Consider the following 18,343-nt stretch of genomic DNA (forward strand, 5'->3'; position numbering starts at 1 on the left):
CTTGCAAACATAATCCACCTAAAAAACATTTGGTTGTTGTATGTAAACTTCTTCCTATAGTTCTCCATTTAGAAACGTAGATTTTACATCCATCTAATACACCTTGAACATCTTGAAACAAGAAAATTCGAGAAACATTCTAATAGATTCTAATCAAGCAACAAGAGCAAAAGTTTCATCAAAATCTAGACATTTGGTTTGAGCATAGCCTTTACACACTAATCTTTCCTTGTTTCTGACCACTTCTCCATGCTCATTCAACTTGTTCCTGAAGACCCACTTGGGTCCAATGACATTCTTGTTTGTTCGTCGAGGAAGAAGATCCCAGGTCTATTTTTTATCTATCTAGTTCAGTTCCTCATGCATGGCTTTTAACCAATTGTCATCTTGGATTTCCTACGCAACATCCTTGGGTTCCTCCATGGATAATAGAGCTACATGCACTTGAGTAGGGGGATTTAGAAACTTCCTTCTAGTTTGTACACCTATGTTTAAATCACCAACAAATTGATCATTTGTGTGGTGTTTTCATATCTTGAGGGATATTTGGCTTGAGCAGCGATGGGATTTTCACTATCTTCATCTAAAAGTGGCTCTTCAACCTTATCATCATTGTTGAATAGATCAAAGGAGTTGGTATTTACTTTAGATTTAACATATTCATCCACTTTGAAATCAATATAATCAAAAATCCTCGTGGTATTCTTATTGTACCATCCATAGCCTTTTTTATTATGAGAATATCGAAGAAAAATATCTTCATCGGCCCTTGCATCAAACTTCCCAAAATTTTCATCATTCCTCTTGATATAACACTTGCTACCAAAAACTTTGAAATGCTTGACTATTGTTGGTCTGCCATACCAAATCTCATAGGGATTCTTATCATTGTTTGGTATAAAATGAGATTTTCTGAGAATCCTTACTACTGTATGAATAGTTTCTACACAAAACCTTTGTTGAAAATTCCTTTCATCAATCACAGATTTGGCTAATTGTTGTATAGATCTATTGGCTCTTTCTGCTACACCATTTTGTTGTGGAGTATCATCTATTGTGAGTCACCTTTTGATGACATGCTTCTTTCAAATATTCATCAAATTATTTTGAAGTAAAGTCACCTCCATTTTCAGACCTTATACTCTTTATTTTACAATTAGTCTCATTCTTAGCCATGGATTTAAGGAATTTAAACTTCTAAAAATCTTTAGATTTCTCTCTAAGAAAAGCAACATACATCACTATGCTGAAATCAACAATGATAAGCATGAAATATATTTTATCTGTGGGTTTTTTCATTCTTTCTTGGCCACACAAGTCCATATGAACTAGATGCATTGGCTTAGTTGATGATCTCTCTTTGGACTTGAATGGTACTCGATCTTGATTACCCAACTGATAGGACTTGCAAGTAGTATTCTCAAGATTTGATAGCTTTGGCAAATCCTTGACTACATTATTTTTGCCTAATCTGACTATTTGATTAAAATTCAGATGTTCAAGTCTCGTATTCCATAGCAAACTTTCATCAATCTTTGACAAGAAACATCGCTTTATCTTATCTCTTAGAACATATACATAGCTATTTTTTCTCACAACTTTAGCTACAACTTGACCAGTGTCTGCAAACTTTATTTGACAAGTATTAGCCTTGAAAATAACATCATAGACTTGGTCATAAATATGATATACAATTAGTAGATTATGATTCCTCCCATAAAAAAATAATACATTCTTTTTTTACCTCTTCCATTTGACATATTGACAATTCCTTTTCCAATAATCTTACTAGGTGCATTATTACCAAAGGTCACATTTCCTTTCTCAATTGGTTTCCATGTCAAAAACTTACTTTTGTCTCCTGACATGTGTCTGGAACAACCATTGCCAACGTACCAATGACTTCCTTTGTTTTGTGAATATAAGACAATGTTACACTATTCTAAATTCTCCTTTTCTTTCCAGACTTTGGGTTCTTGGTTAGTTTGCTCAATAACTAGATCAGGCCTTTTATTCTTGAATCTGCACTCAACTACTATATGCCCAAAATTTTGACAATTATAACATTGGATTAGATTATTCAAAGGAGCAAAGGAATTGTTATAATTTGGTCTCCTCATCCTCTGTCTGATTTTTTAATCTTGTTGATATTTTCTTCTTCTTGATACGAGTTTCCTATATGATAAATTCACTTTACAATTTGTTGCCTTGTGTCCATAGTTTGTACATGTAAAGAAATAGCCTTGAAATATGTATGCATGCCTAGAAAAAAACTAATTTATGAACATTGGTTGGGTTTATTTCTATGTAATTCTATTTTCCTCTCCAATGTTTCTCTTTTGTTGAGAAAAAATTCACCTTTTATTTTGTAGTTACTGATTTGACTCTTGTTGACTATTCAGTTTCACACTAGATTTTTCTTTTTGTTGTTGCATTTACCCTTCTTTCATTTTTGTGTTGTCACAATTTTTAGTTGCTTTCACAAAGGTAATTTCTTTCCTTCCCTTTAATTATTTTGTTGAGTTGCATTTAGCCTCAAATCCAAGACCAAATCAATTTGTGGAGACTCTTTGAGCTTCCAGAAACTCATTTAAAAAAAAATCCCCTTTCCAAACTTTTTGTCGAAACTCAAATAATCACTTGCATTTTGCACTCCTTTCTCAGCAAATACAACCTCTTTCTCAAGCCTTTCACATGCTTGACTTTTTTCACTGAGTTAATGTCTCTTGTATCTTGTTACCTTCTTTGATTTACAGGAGTAATGGTTCAACAAATTCACCTTTTTCTTTGATCAACTACTCATTTTGGGTTTACTTTTCTTTCTTAGCCTTTAAATCTCTTCAAGTGCATTGACCTACTCTCCTTCTAAGTTACCTAGACATCTTCACCATCAGAATTAATGGCTTCAAATTCCATATTGTCTATAGCCATAAGCATGAACTTGTTTGTGCTTTCTTCATCTCTTTCCTCATCAAAGGATTGGTTGTGTTAACTTTCAGATGATATTGTGTATTGGATGTAGAAGTTCTTATATTTGGTCATAATCCTATCCTTTTGCACTTTCCTAAACTTTTCACTCAGATCATATTCCTTCTTCTTCTTTTTAGGACACTTGGAAGCATAGTGACCAACTTTGCCACAATTAAAACACTCAAAATGTAGCTTACCTTTGTACTTGTCTGAGTCTCTCTTGAGCTTCCTAACGAACTTGGCTTCTTCTTCATCTAATTCACAACAAGAATCATCATGCTCTTCCTTGGAATTTTTATCTACTTTGAAAGTTGACTCCTTTGTTGTAGGTTTTCAATTGGAAATTCTCATCTCATAGGCAGTGAGTGTACCAAGTAAGTGGTCCAAAGTGAGATTCTTCAAGTTTTTCATCTCCTAAATGGATAATACTATGGGATTAAATCTCTCAGGGTGATATCTCAACACCTTTTGAAATACTACAGGTTCTTCTAATTTCTCATAAATGCCTCGTATAGTGTTAACGACCTCATCAACTCTCAAGGAAACTACTCATTTTGTCCCAAATAGCTTTTATTATTATGCAATCCATAACCTTAACAAGTTTTCATTCAAGTAAGCTAGCAAGCAATTCAATCATGGATTTTGCATTGCATGTGAACTCCATCTTCTAATATTTAGTAATAATTGTTGGAGTCTTTTGATATTCTTATTTTACATCATCCCACACATCAACTCCAAGTGATTGAATCTAGGTCTTCATCCTTACTTTCCAAAACACATATATTGTTCCATTGAACATGGGTGCCCTATTGGTGAATCCTCCTTCCTAGTTTTTCATGGTCCTTCATCTTTCTTCTAACTATTAGACTGATCTAAAGTAACCTGGATGCTCTGCTGCCAATTTTTAGAAACTAGGGTTAGACTCAGTCTTGTCAGTCCTCTGTCAGAGTCAAATTCACCAAGGTTCATTTCTAGTCATTTGCAGTGATAGATGCTATTTTGGTCAAAAAGAGTCATTTTAAATTTTTAAGTCTAGGGATTGGTCTTTAGAAACGTTAAATAATGCCAGCAGGCCATGAGGAGGATTTCAATATGTTTTCAAATTCAAAATTTTCAGCCATTAAATAAGCTCGAGGACATTTCCTGTTCAAAACTCTGTTTTGAATAAGAAATTGTTGAAATCAGATTTTGTAATAAGATGTATCTTTCTACCATAAGGTTCTTCACTTGCAGACTCTGGTCTTCCTTTGCTAGAAGTTCAAAGCTACCATACCTGCAAGAAATCAACAAAGGAGCCATTACATCAGTCAAAAAAAAAAAAATCAAGTGAAAGCAAGAATTAAAATCCTTGTGATACATAAGATGTTTCCACAATTGTCAATTCCTTTGCATACTAAAGAAATCAAGGAGCCAAGGTGGTAATGTGGAGGAGAAACGCAATCAAATTGAAGGTAGTTGTGTGTAAATTTGGGTGCGCAGTGCATAGTCTAAGTGTCACAACGCACTGGGCGCGCATGGTGCATAGGGACATTGTCCACAGTCCAAAATTGCACGGGCGCGGCGCACTGGTGACGCATGGCGCATTGGGTATGCGATGCGGTGCATACAGTCCAAAGGCTTGAATTTGCTCGAAATTTCTCCAGCTCATACCTTGCGTGCATTTTCCAGCTCTAGGGCGTTCTCAAACAGCCCCAAGAAGATGCCAGTACTGTGACAATCAAGTGGATGGGAGCCATGATCTGAAATCTGACTAGGTCCAGGATAGAGAGAAAGGGAGAACCAGAAACATGATGCAAAATTTTCTTACATGCACTCGGACCAGCTATCTGAGCGTGAAAAGAAAGAACTTATTGAAAATCTTGCAAAAGTTAAGAAGGATGGGACTGTTGAGGTTGATGTTACACGCAGTGCTCCAGTGGCATCAGAATTGCTAGCACTAGATATGCCTGACACAAGACAGTATATCCTATCAGATGAAGAAGAGGAATAGAGTAAAGCAGTCCCAAAGCTTAATATTGCGATGCTTATTGTGGGAACAAGGGGAGATGTTCAACATTTTGTTGCTATAGCAAAACGCCGCCAGGAGTACGGACACCGTGTTGGCTTGGCAACACATGCCAATTTCCGTTCATTTGTAACTACATCTGGTATTGAGTTCTACCCCCTTGGAGGAGATCCAAGGGCTTTAGCAGAATATATGGTGAGGAATAAGGGGTTTCTTCCTTCAGGACCATCAGAAATTTCCTATCAAAGGAAACAGCTGAAGGCCATTGTCAATTCATTGATACCTGCATGTACAGAAACAGATATTGACACGGGTGCTCCATTCAGAGCTCAAGCAATAATTTTGAATCCTCCTGCATATGGACATGTACATGTGGCAGAGTCTCTCCGCACGCCTTTGCATATCTTCTTTACAATGCCTTGGATGCCCACAAATTAATTTCCTCATCCTTTAGCACGAGTATCGCGGAGTGCTGGTTATTGGCTATCGAATCTGGCTGCGGACATATTAATATGGTGGGGGATAAGAAGTATCATAAATGATTTCAGAAGAAAGAAACTGAAGCTTCCTCATATTCGATGCTTAATTGCATACCACGGATCTATTTCAGATTTGCAATAGGATAAATATGGAGTCCACATCTTGTACCGAAAGACAAATGACCGGGGAAATTTAGTGGACGTGGTTGGTTTATGTTTCTTGAACTTGGGAATTAATTATAGCCCCCGTCAGGAATTTCTTCAGTGGTTTCAGGCTGGTCCAGTGCCCGTGTATGTGGGTTTTGGGAGCATGCCTCTTGAAGATCCGGTAAAGACTACTACCATTATCCTTGAAGCATTAGAATCAACAGGACAGAGAGGAATTATTGACAAAGGATGGGGCAACCGTGGGAATCATCATCAAATTCCTGACTATGTCTTCCTTCTTGAGGATTGTCCACATGATTGGTTGTTTCCTCAGTGTCGTGCTGTGGTTCATCATGGTGGAGCTGGCACAACAGCTGCAGGTTTAAGAGCAGGTTGCAAAAACATGGTGTGGGAAATAACGTCTTTGTTATAAAGGTAAAACTGTTTCTTCAATTGAAAGCACGTGGAGCTTGTCATTATTACAAAAAGACAAGTATTTTCGGCAATAGACATGTGTTCGCCGGTAGTGAAAGAGGTATTGTCAAGCTTAGCAAATTTGCAGCTGATGAGGAAGTTTCTACATATTATAATACACGGCAGACAGCTTGGAATATAGGAACCTCTCCTTCGAAGAGATTTCTAGAATAGCATAGAAGACTGCACACAGGTTTACACGTTGTGGTTTTACTAGGCACTTCCATGATAATAGGTGATGGTGTTCTCACGCCTGCAATATCTAATCTCTCATCAGTATCTGGACTTCAAGTATGCACTTCAAAGCTTCCTGACAGTGGGGTGGCGGGATAATTTGCTTGGCAATGGCATGCTCAGCTAGTTTCGGTCTTTTTACAGGCTACTTCAAATTAGATGTCCAAGCAAGATCCATTATTCCCTTACATGGATGTGATTGATAATATGCTGCTCCAGATGACTAGAGAAGATCCAAACTTTAAACCATCAAGAGGGAGATTGGGGGAAGATGACATGGATTATGACACTGATGAAAAATCCATGGCAGCCCTAGGTATCGACTAAGAAGAGCTGTAGAGGAATATTACCGTTACAAAAGTGAGTACATAAGCAATATGGGTGAGGCGCTTGAGCTGAAGGATAAAATTAAGAACTATGAGCATGATAGCTATACAGAATGGCAGTACACATCAAGTTTTCATCGACCTCGCATCAATACTTTTGGGTGGTACTTGGTTGGCAATTCAGAAAGGTGACCCATGCCTATGCCAATGCTATGCCCATGCCCGAATTCAAAGACTCTTTCATCGTTACCATTTTCTAAGACTAGTCACCAAACATCACAGCAATGCAGAGGACGAGGTCATCTTTCCTACTCTTGAAAAACGGGTAAAGAATGTGACTCCAACCTACTCACTTGAGCATAAAGGGGAAAATGACCTTTCTGACGAAGTTTTTGAATTACTAAATTCAACTGTGAAATGCAAGGATAATGGACCACTGAGTTAAGTCAAGATTTGGTTTGTTGTACAGAGGCGATTCATACCTCTTTATTTCATCATATGTCAAAAGAAGAGAAACATGTTTTCCCATTGCTTAGACAAAATTTTTCCTTCAGAGAGCAAGCTTCACTATTGTGGCAATTCATGTGCACAATACCTGTAAATTTGATGGAGAAATTTCTTCCATAGCTTATGTCATCGCTTTCAATTGATGAAAGAAAGGACACCATCAAGTGTATGCATAAAATAATACCAGAGGAGAAGCTGCTTCGAGAGGTTTTATTTACCTGGCTAGAAGGGAAGAAACCACAAAATGATGTTGAAAACATTATCATACCCCAAAATAAACAGGCAGTGTGCTATTTAGAAGAATCATGGTGTATAGAAGCAGGGGTAGCATCAACAAAGCAAAGTACTGAAGGTTCAAAATTATTTAAATGTTGCGCTACGAAAATGTGTACAAGACTCTCACTTACTGAGTATGATCTTCTGAATAACGATGATTGTATTTTGTTGAATCCTCCTATCAGTAGGATAAAACACTAGGATGAAGCTATCAAAACGGAGTTGAAAGAAATTGCTGAAAAGGCACATAAAATGCATCAGTGTGGAGCTGTTTCAAATATGTCCTCATTCATTGATCATTTTCGATTCCTTGCAGAAGTTGGTATCTTCTGCAGTGCTATGAAGGATAAAGTCTTATTTCCAGCCATTGATCAGAAAAGTAGAAAACATGTCTCCTTAATCAATGAGGATGGAGCGGAGAAAACACAAACTGAGAATTTCCGAAGCCTCATAGAAAGAATACACATTCCTGGAGGAAACTTAAATACATCTGAAGTTTATTGTAAGTTTTATACACAGGCTGACCTGATAATAAGGACAATTCAACAGAATTTTCTTGGTGAGGAGATTGAGGTGCTTCCTCTAGCATGTGAGCATTACAGTGTTGAAGAGCAACGCACTCTTTTCTATCAAAGCCTACGTATGATGCCATTGAAATTACTGGAATGTGTTCTACCATGGCTTGTTGCAATGCTAAGTGAACAGGAATCAAAGGAAATGCTTCAAGACATGCGCCTAGCAGCTCCTGTCGCTGACATGGGTCTAGCTACACTTTTCTCTGAATGGGCTTGCAAAGGATATATTAAAAATTACTCCAGAGATTTACAAAGAGAAGGTGATTGTAGACTTGTTTCCACAGATATAGATGAAAGGCCCCTAAAACGACCTCACTCTTGCAAAATAGAACATGAAAGTTTTACTTCTAACCAAAGTGCTCCAGTGAGCCCAATGATATGATGGAGTGGGTCTGGCGGTGTGTTCTTAAACAGTAGCTTAAGAAAGTCTTGGAATTTGTTCTGTGGCTTATGTCAGCTGTTATTTTATTGGTAAAGGCCACACTATTTCCAAGCGGGGTTGATCTTTCCCTAATCTCTATCCTCATTAAAGCTGTTGGTGAACAAGAGATGCTAGTGCATGTTACAGCATTTGTTTCTCTAATGTACGTGTGCATCTGCACATATTTTCCTCTTTTCAAGCTTGGAATGTTCACTTTATATTCCTTGACACCTGGCCCTTCATTTCATAACACCTGGTGAGCGAAGTGGTTAAATTTCTTCCCTGTAGTAACAGAAAGGGCGAAGGAAGGTGAAAAGTCAAAAAACTAAATGCCTAAATATAAAACAAATATATCTACAACAGAGGAATAGGATCTGATTTCCTATTTTTGACTTCAGATATGCTCTGCAGCTACAATTGTCGCCTTTTCTATTGGTCATCAAAGAGTTTCAAGTGAAATAGTGGAACGTTGTTCTGTCTATAGAACAAATGGACGGTTCATTTCACATCCTCAAGATTTTAGTTGTAACAGCTCCCCATTTGGATCGATTTGTTTTCTCATAGTGGAGCTTATTTATTGCATAAAAAATCATTTGTAAAGAGTTTTGAGTTCTGAGAAAAAGTGTGGGAAGAAAAAACCCAGCATTATCACTGTACAGTTTTGACAGAGAAATAATTAAATGGTGCAGCTCTGATTTATAAGATTATTGCGGTATGAGTTTTGGCATGTGTTTTTTTCTTTCTGTTTCATATGTGTCTTGTGATGTTTTGCAGTTCATTAATGATTGTTTCCAGCTGAATACTTTTAAGTGAGAAAGGTAGAATTGAGTCATTGCTCTACCTTGAGGAAGTGTTCAGTCTTTATGTGTTTTCTTCTGCCTGGAAAGGATTCGTATACTAATGCCCTTTTCAGCTTTCTTAAACAGTCTTTTCACCCCATTTAATTTCATTGAATTCGATTGCTAAAATCTCATGCTTATCTCACCTTATGAAATATCCTATGCCTTTGGTTAAATCTCTGCTCATGCTGTCCTTGTCCCATACAGCGTAGCAACTTAGTCATTAAATCAAATATCCCTCATTCAAATTCATTTACTAGCCTAAAATCAGTTCCCATTTTAAGTCATCTCGCACCCTATTGCTCATTTCATCGAGATAGATCTGAAGAGAGTCCTCTCCTATCCTCTTAGGGCTAGCTATGGGGCTGAGCTTGGTTTGATGTTGCCTTGAACCTCGCCTTCCTTTAGCCTGAGGCAGATTCGAGCGCTAACATAGTGCCGACTCCACTGGGGACGGAAGTTTACTTGTAGATTGTCTTGCCCCAGTTCATATCTCAAGTCCCGATCTGATTGTTGATGGTGAACAACGATCATACATAAGAAGACGGCTGAAATCATTCACTTGGCGACTCCATTCATTGAAGAATCCAGCAATCGGTGCTTCATGGTGACTCCACTGCAGAGAGATTAGTAGCGGTAAGATTTTCAAGATGGATCGGATTGCAAGAAGATACGCTCCCTTGAGCCGAGATCACATCCCAGGTTTTCCAAATAAAATGCCCAAGGTAGATTGGTCAAAGAATTTGCCTGTGTTCAAAAATGAGGAAGGTAATGACGCTGCTCTTCATATGATGAAATTTCACATTCACGTGCATAAATTAAAGATCGATTTTCCTGAAGACTGTTTGACGAAAATGTTTATGGCTACTCTGGAAGATGAAGCCCGATCTTGGTATGAAAGTTTGCCACCTGCTTCCATTTATTTTCTAAAGGATTTTCATTCAATATTCTTTGAGAAGTATAAAGAATCTTATCCATCATTAAATTTAGTTCAGGATTGTTGCGAGCATGCTTATGATTTTATTGAGAGCCTTGAAAAATACTATGAGGATGATAATTTTATGGACGAAGAAATCATGGAGGCATTGTATGAAAATCCATTTCAGCAGTGTACAGAACTCTTAGAGGAAACTTTGCAGCAGGATCAAAATTAGCAGGTTAAAGATTTCCATATGACTGAAAATGATGAAAAAAGAAGTACTATTTCAAATCTGGTTGAAATAAATGACGATACGCGAGAAAATTGTTATGAAACTAGGTCAAGAAAAGATAGATAAACGCCTTAGAATTCAGCCTCTTTGAGGGGGCAACCTCCTTTACATTACATAAATGAACAATTCTTTGATGATACAAATGAAAAGACCTCCTTTCTATATATAGGAGTCTAAGGGGTCATAACATAATCAGAGCCGACATAACAATAATACTGTAAGGGCACAATAATAACAATAGTGGGCTTCTATGTGGCACAATAGTAACAATATGGGCACTACATGGGTACATCAATATAATAAGTGGGTTGTACTAATAACAATAAGGGGTTACACTAGAAGTATAGGGGCCTAATAAGCCCCTCTCCTTAAAAAAGCATTGTCCTCAACACTTGAGTAGTTCTTGATGCTTCTGTATAAAATTCTTATCCTCCCATGTGGAATCTTCAACAGGTAAGTTATTCCACTTGATGAGATACTCTGAAATTGATCAATTTCATAGCTGTCAAGTTCTTGTTTCTGTGACTGCTCCAGGTTCCAATATGATTTTTCCTTCCTCTTCAATTTCTGGCAATATTATTTGAATTGGGATCTTTTGAAACTTTTGAATAAGTGGCCATACTTCTTTGTCCTTCTTCCATTCATCCCTTGCTTCATTTATCCAATCTAGTTGGATAATATAAATAGCACAAAACAATGCTTCCACATCCTCATCCTTGAAGAGTCTTCCCATTCGGTAAGGTCGTCATTTTTTAAGTGCATGTAGTATTGCCAACATTTCCTTCTCATAAATAGCTTGCTTTAGATGTAGCAGTAAAAATACCCAATCGCCTACATCAAAACATTTTTCACTATGATGTTGATCTACCTATTGTTTCATTTGATTTTGCACTGAAGTGGCGCTATCCTTTAAAAGTTGGAGAACTTGTTGTTGATGCTCGATGTGATCTTTCACTGCTTGAACCTTTTTCTTCTTGATATGTCCTTCTATCTTTAGATTTTGAGGAATGGTAATTTCTTCCAATCCTTTACAAGATATGGTTGGATTCATTTCTTGACACTCGATGTGATCTTTCACTTCTTGAACATTTTTCTTCTTGATATGTCCTTCTGTCTCGCTAGTTTGAGGAGTGGTAATTCCGATCAGTGAATTACAAGATATGGTTGGATTCATTTCTTCTTTCTTGATGTGATCCTTCATTTCTTGCACCTTTTTCTTCTTGATATTTCCTTCTATCTTGAGAGTTTGAGGAGTGGTCATTCTTGCCAATAGTTTACAAGATATGTTCTGATTCATTTCTTCTTTCTCTGGGGTCGGGTCCTGGCATATATCCTCTTCTTTTGATGTTTCTTGATCCTTTTCTTCCTCCCCTTCATACTCTATGTAAAATAATTTCTTCTCAACACACTTATGACCTTTAGTGCATTTGCTATCACAATTGTAACAAAGCCCTTTTTCTCTTTTTTCTTCCAATTGTTGTGGTGTAACCCTTGTAGGTTGTGGAAGGCTAGGAGGAACAACACATCCATATTTATAGTTGTGAGGGGTAGACTTCCTTGTTGCCATAATTTTACTTTCAAATATGTCACAAAGCCCTTTTACTCTTTCCAATTGTTGTGGTGTTGCTCTAAAGAAGGTGTTGCTCTTTGTATCCTCATAATGTGCTATCATTTCCTCCGTGAGAATTGACCACGTAACAAGTTTTTTACGAGAACAAAGCCCTTTATACCATAAAAACTGATCCGGTTCTAAATATGAAGATGCAATACATACCTTTTGTAACAGTGGTACACCATGTAGATAAAATATTGCTCCATCTGAAGTATCCAATTTACCGGATCCTTGCCATCAAACTTCCTCATCTTGCTTTTTCTTGATATTAGGACCTCAAACTTGAAATGACTATAACTCTGTACTTGTAGATATTTAAGTTTTGAAATTGCTACCTGTAGTATCCCTCTGTGTCCTCTTTCCAATGTCACCAATCAGATCCAAATTGGATTCCCCAAAAAAGAGTTATGTACAATCTCCCAAGATGACCTGATTATAGACCTTTCTAGAAGAGCGAACTTGTATGAAGTGCCACGTGTCAATTTTTCGACCTATGGATATGAAAAATGCATATAAGAAACTACAGTCCGTCCTCTTTTTAACCTTCTTACGAAATTTCAATCCAATGCTCAGAGAGAAAGTTATGACTATTTTCCGCATGTCACCTGTTTTGAATGTAATTTAGGAGTCTGCAAAAAGACCAACTTCCTCAGATCATATCTCCGCAAATATCCCGCGACAAGCTCTGAAATTCGTACCCAAGGTTCAGCACCATTTCTTCTCAAATGGGTTTTTTTTGCGACTTCTGAAACATCATAGAAAAATGTTATAGCGAAAATGCCACGATGACCTATTTGGAGCAGCGAAACCCTAGAATCCAAAGCTCTGATACCAAATGTTATGAAACCAGCTCAAGAAAAGATAGAAAAGATAGATCAACGCCTTAGAATTCAGCCTCTTCGAGGGGGAAACCTCATTTACATTACATAAATGAACAATTCTTCGATGATACAAATGAAAAGACCTCCTTTCTATATATAGGAGTCTAAGGGGTCATAACATAATCAGAGCCGGCATAACAATAATAATGTAAGGGCACAATAATAACAATAGTGGGCTTCTATGTGGCACAATAGTACAATATGGGCACTACATGGGTACATCAATATAATAAGTGGGTTGTACTAATAAAAATAAGGGGTTACACTAGTAGTATAGGGGTCTAACAAAAATGATGTTCCAATCTCTGAAAATGATGATGATAAACCAGATCGAGAGACGGATTGTGATGAGGAAAAACATGTTGTTCTAGATCTCATAGAAGAGAATTGCATTGAAGGCTGCCTCAAATGAAGAAGACAGAGTTACATGCCTAACTGCCCTCATCTCATCAGAACACAGCCTTCCTACCAAGGTAATCCAGTCAATTCATGAACAGCAAGAGGATATCTTTGTTCAAGTAGGTGAAAAAGTTTCTCTGGATGAATTTATGATAGACGATAGAGATGTCATGCTTGAGTTTCAAGAATCATCTGAAGTTGCTTTTCTCATTATTGATGAATGTAATGAGAATCTGGATGTCATATCATGCCAAGATGATCAAAAATATATTCAGACTATAGCCGACCAGACCATTATGGATTCCATGTCAGATTCTTCTTCATATGTTTTGTGTTTTGAAACGTTCTTTGAAGAGGAAATCTGGTCATCTACTTGTTCAGAATTTTTTGAAGACCAGGAATGTGCTCTTATTTATGAAGAAAAATCAGAAGCAAGAGAAAAGACATCTCGTTTTCTCAGCAGGAGGTGGCAATGGCAAATCTTCATGTTTTTCAGGATCCCATAGCAAACTTGTTGTAGCCAGCAGTGAAGGTGATTATTGTAGTGTCCAGTGATGAAGGAGATCATGGTAAATTAGCTTTTTGGAGACCCAGTTACAAGCATCTACTGTTGACCAGAAGATCTGATAGGAAGAATCAGTCAAGAAGCCATCTTCTTGATTGGTTGCATTGGCATTTTGATATAGTTTGAGGATATATTGTCTTGTAAGAAACACAGGTGGCCATGTACTACCACCCAGCTTTAAGTTTTAAGTCTAGGTCTTTTCCATTTTGAGTTAGTTTGTTAGAGTCAAGTTTTTTAGTCATTTCAGTTTGCATTGAGTCAGTTTGAGTCAAGTTTCAGTCAATAAATGAGTCTAAGTCTTGTGTGGTTTGTCGAAATGATGACTCCATAGCCCAATGGATGAAGGCACTGTCTGCTCTCCCAAAGATCTACTGTTCTTGGCACCTCCACGGAGCGGCAGCTGCCATCCCAATTGGAGCCAATGTTAGACTTAGTCTTGTCAGTCCTCTGTCAGAGTCAAATTCACCAAGGTTCATTTCTAGTCATTTGCAATCATAGATGCTATTTTGGTCAAAAACAGTCATTTTAATTTTTTAAGTCTAGGGATTGGTCTTTAGAAACGTTAAATAATTCCCGTGAGCCATGAGGAGGATTTCAATAAGTTTTCAAATTCAAAATTTTCCACCATTAAATAAGCTCAAGGACATTTCTTGTTCAAAACTTTGTTTTGAATAAGAAATTGTCGAATTCAGTTTTTGTAATAAGATGTATCTTTCTACCATAAGGTTCTTCACTTGCAGACTCTAGTCCTCCTTTGCTAAAAGTTAAATGCTACCATACCTGCAAGAAATCAACAAAGGAGCCATTACTTCAGTCAAAAAAATTAAATCAAGTGAAAGCAAGAATTAAAATCCTTGTGATACATAAGATGTTTCCACAATTGTCAATTCTTTTGCATACTAAAGACATCAAGGAGCCAAGGTGGTAATGTGGAGGAGAAACGCAATCAAATTGAAGGAAGTTGTATGTAAATTTGGGTGCGCGGCGCATAGGCTAAGTGTCGCGACGCACTGGGCGCGCGCGGCGCATAGGGACATTTTCCGCAGTGCAAAATTGCACAGGCACGGCACACTGGTGACGCGAGACGCATTGGGTATGCGGCGCGGCGCATAAAGTCCAAAGGCTTGAATTTGCTTGAAATTTCTCCAGCTGATACCTTGCGTGGATTTGCCAGCTCTAGGGAGTTTTCAAATAGCCCCAAGCAGATACCAGTACTGTGACAATCAAAGTGGATGGGAGCCATGATCTGAAATTTTACTAGGTCCAAGATAGAGAGAAAAGGAGAACCAGAAACATGATGCAAAAGTTTCTTACATGCACTCGAACAAGCTATCTGAGTGGGAAAAGAAAGAACTTATTGAAAATCTTGCAAAAGTTAAGAAGGATGGGACTGTTGAGGTTAATGTTACACGCAGTGCTCCAGTGGCATCAGAATTGTTAGCACTAGATATGCCTGACACAAGACAGTATATCCTATCAGATGAAGAAGAGGAACATAGTAAAGCAGTCCCAAATCTGAATATTGCGATGCTTATTGTGGGAACAAGGGGAGATGTTCAACCTTTTGTTGCTATAGCAAAACACCGCCAAGAGTACGGACACCGTGTTGGCTTGGCAACACATGCCAATTTCCGTTCATTTGTAACTACATCTGGTATTGAGTTCTACCCCCTTAGAGGATATCCAAGGGCTTTAGCAGAATATATGGTGAGGAATAAGGGGTTTCTTCCTTCAGGATCATCAGAAATTTCCTTTCAAAGGAAACAATTGAAGGCCATTGTCAATTTATTGTGACCTGCATGTACTGAAACAGATATTGACACGGGTGCTCCATTCAGAGCTCAAGCAATAATTTTGAATCCTCCTGCATATGGACATGTACATGTGGCAGAGTCTCTCTGCACGCCTTTGCATATCTTCTTTACAATGCCTTGGATGCCCACAAATGAATTTCCTCATCCTTTAGCATGAGTATCACGGAGTGCTAGTTATGGCTATCGAATCTGGTTGTGGACATATTAATATGGTGGGGGATAAGAAGTATCATAAATGATTTCAGAAGAAAGAAACTGAAGCTTCCTCCTATTCGATGCTTAAGTGCATACCATGGATCTATTTCAGATTTTCCAATAGGATACATATGGAGTCCACATCTTGTACCGAAAGCCAAATGACTGGGGACATTTAGTGGACGTGGTTGGTTTCTGTTTCTTGAACTTGGGAATCAATTATAGCCCCCGTCAGGAATTTCTTCAATGGTTTCAGGCTGGTCCAGTGCCCGTGTATGTGGGTCTTGGGAGCATGCCTCTTGAAGATCCGGTAAAGACTACTACCATTATCCTTGAAGCATTAGAATCAACAGGACAGAGAGAAATTATTGACAAAGGATGGGGCAATCGTGGGAATCAACATCAAATTCCTAACTTTGTCTTCCTTCTTAAGGATTGTCCACATGATTGGTTGTTTGCTCAGTGTCGTGTTGTGGTTCATCATGGTGGGGCTGGCACAACAACTGGAAGTTTAAGAGCAGGTTTCGAAAACATGGTGTGGGAAATAACTTCTTTGTTATAAAGGTAAAACCATTTCTTCAATTGAAAGCACATGGAGCTTATCATTATTACAAAAAGACAGGTATTTTCGGTAAATAGACATGTGTTTGCCGGTAGTGAAAGAGGTATTGTCAAGCTTAGCAAATTTGCAACTGATGAGGAAGTTTCTACATATTATAATACATGGGAGACAGCTCGGAATACAGGAACCTCTCCTTCGAAGAGATTTCTCAAATAGCATAGAAGACTGCGCATAGGTTTATAGGTTGTGGTTTTACTAGGCACTTCCATGATAATAGGTGATGGTGTTCTCACGCCTGCAATATCTGTTCTCTCATCAGTATCTGGACTTCAAGTATGCACTTCAAAGCTTCCTGATAGTGGGGTGGCAAGATAATTGGCCTGGCAATGGCATGCTCGACTACTTTCGATATTTTTATGGGCTACTTCAAATCAAATGTCCAAGCAAGATCCCTTACGCCCTTACATGGATGTGATTGATAATATGCTGCTCCAGATGACCAGAGAAGATCCAAACTTTAAACCATCAAGAGGGAGATTGGGGGAAGATGACATGGATTATGACACTGATGAAAAATCGATGGTTGCGCTAGGTATCGACTAAGAAGAGCTGCAGAGGAATATTACCGTTACAAAAGTGAGTACATAAGCAATATGGGTGAGGTGCTTGAGCTGAAGGATACAATTAATAACTATGAGCATGATAGCTATACAGAATGGCGGTACACATCAAGTTTTCATCGACCTCGCATCAGTACTTTTGGGCGGTACTTGGTTGGCAATTCAGAAAGGCGACCCATGTCTATGCCAATGCTATGCCCATGCCCGAATTCAAAGACTCTTTCATCGTTACCATTTTCTAAGACTAGTCACCAAACATCACAACAACGCAGAGGACGAGGTCATCTTTCCTACTCTTGACAGACGAGTAAAGAATGTGGCTCCAACCTACTCACTTGAGCATAAAGGGGAAAATGACCTTTTTGACGAAGTTTTTGAATTACTAAATTCAACTGTGAAATGCAAGGATAATGGACCACTGAAGTTAAGTCAAGATTTGGTTTGTTGTACAGAGGCGATTCATACCTCTCTATTTCAGCATATGTCAAAAGAAGAGAAACAGGTTTTCCCATTGCTTAGACAACATTTTTCCTTCAGAGAGCAAGCTTCACTAGTGTGGCAATTCATGTGCACAATACCTGTGAATTTGATGGAGAAATTTCTTCCATGGCTTATGTCATCTCTTTCAATTAATGAAAGAAAGGACACCATCAAGTGTATGCATAAAATAGTACCAGAGGAGAAGCTGCTTCGAGAGGTTTTATTTACCTGGCTGGAAGGGAAGAAACCACAAAATGATGTTGAAGATATTATCATACCCCAAAATAAATAGGCAGTGTGCTATTTAGAAGAATCATGGTGTATAGAAGCAGGGGCAGCATCAACAAAGCAAAGTACTGAAGGTTCAAAATTATTTAAATGTTGCCCTATGAAAATGTGTACAAGACTCTCACTTACTGAGTATGATCTTCTGAATAACGATGATTGTATTTTGTTGAATACTCCTATCAGTAGGATAAAACACTAGGATGAAGCTATCAAAATGGAGTTGAAAGAAATTGCTGAAAAGGCACATAAAATGCATCATTCTGGAGCTGTTTCAAATAGGTCTTCATTCATTGATCGTTTGCGATTCCTTGCAGAAGTTGGTATCTTCTGCAGTGCTGTGAAGGATAAAGTCTTATTTCCAGCCATTGATCAGAAAATTAGAAAACGTGTCTCCTTAATCAATGAGGATGGAGCGGAGAAAACACAAACTGAGAATTTTCGAAGCCTCATAGAAAGAATACAC

General features: G+C 38.0%; 3 pseudogenes; all 3 read left to right on the plus strand.

Moving 5' to 3' along the window:
• The first annotated feature begins 4,749 nt into the window (after nucleotides 1-4,749).
• LOC149208700 (sterol 3-beta-glucosyltransferase UGT80B1 pseudogene) lies at nucleotides 4,750-6,034 on the plus strand (annotated as a pseudogene).
• Nucleotides 6,035-6,726: 692 nt separating this feature from the next.
• Nucleotides 6,727-8,375, plus strand: LOC149208701 (zinc finger protein BRUTUS-like; annotated as a pseudogene).
• A 6,473-nt stretch (nucleotides 8,376-14,848) lies between these two features.
• Nucleotides 14,849-16,492, plus strand: LOC149208702 (sterol 3-beta-glucosyltransferase UGT80B1 pseudogene; annotated as a pseudogene).
• Nucleotides 16,493-18,343: the final 1,851 nt, after the last annotated feature.

The sequence above is a fragment of the Pinus tabuliformis genome, chromosome 1_2 (genome assembly GCF_031772625.1).
Source record: "Pinus tabuliformis cultivar Carrire ecotype Pingquan chromosome 1_2, CPIR1, whole genome shotgun sequence".
Classification (NCBI taxonomy): domain Eukaryota; kingdom Viridiplantae; phylum Streptophyta; class Pinopsida; order Pinales; family Pinaceae; genus Pinus; species Pinus tabuliformis.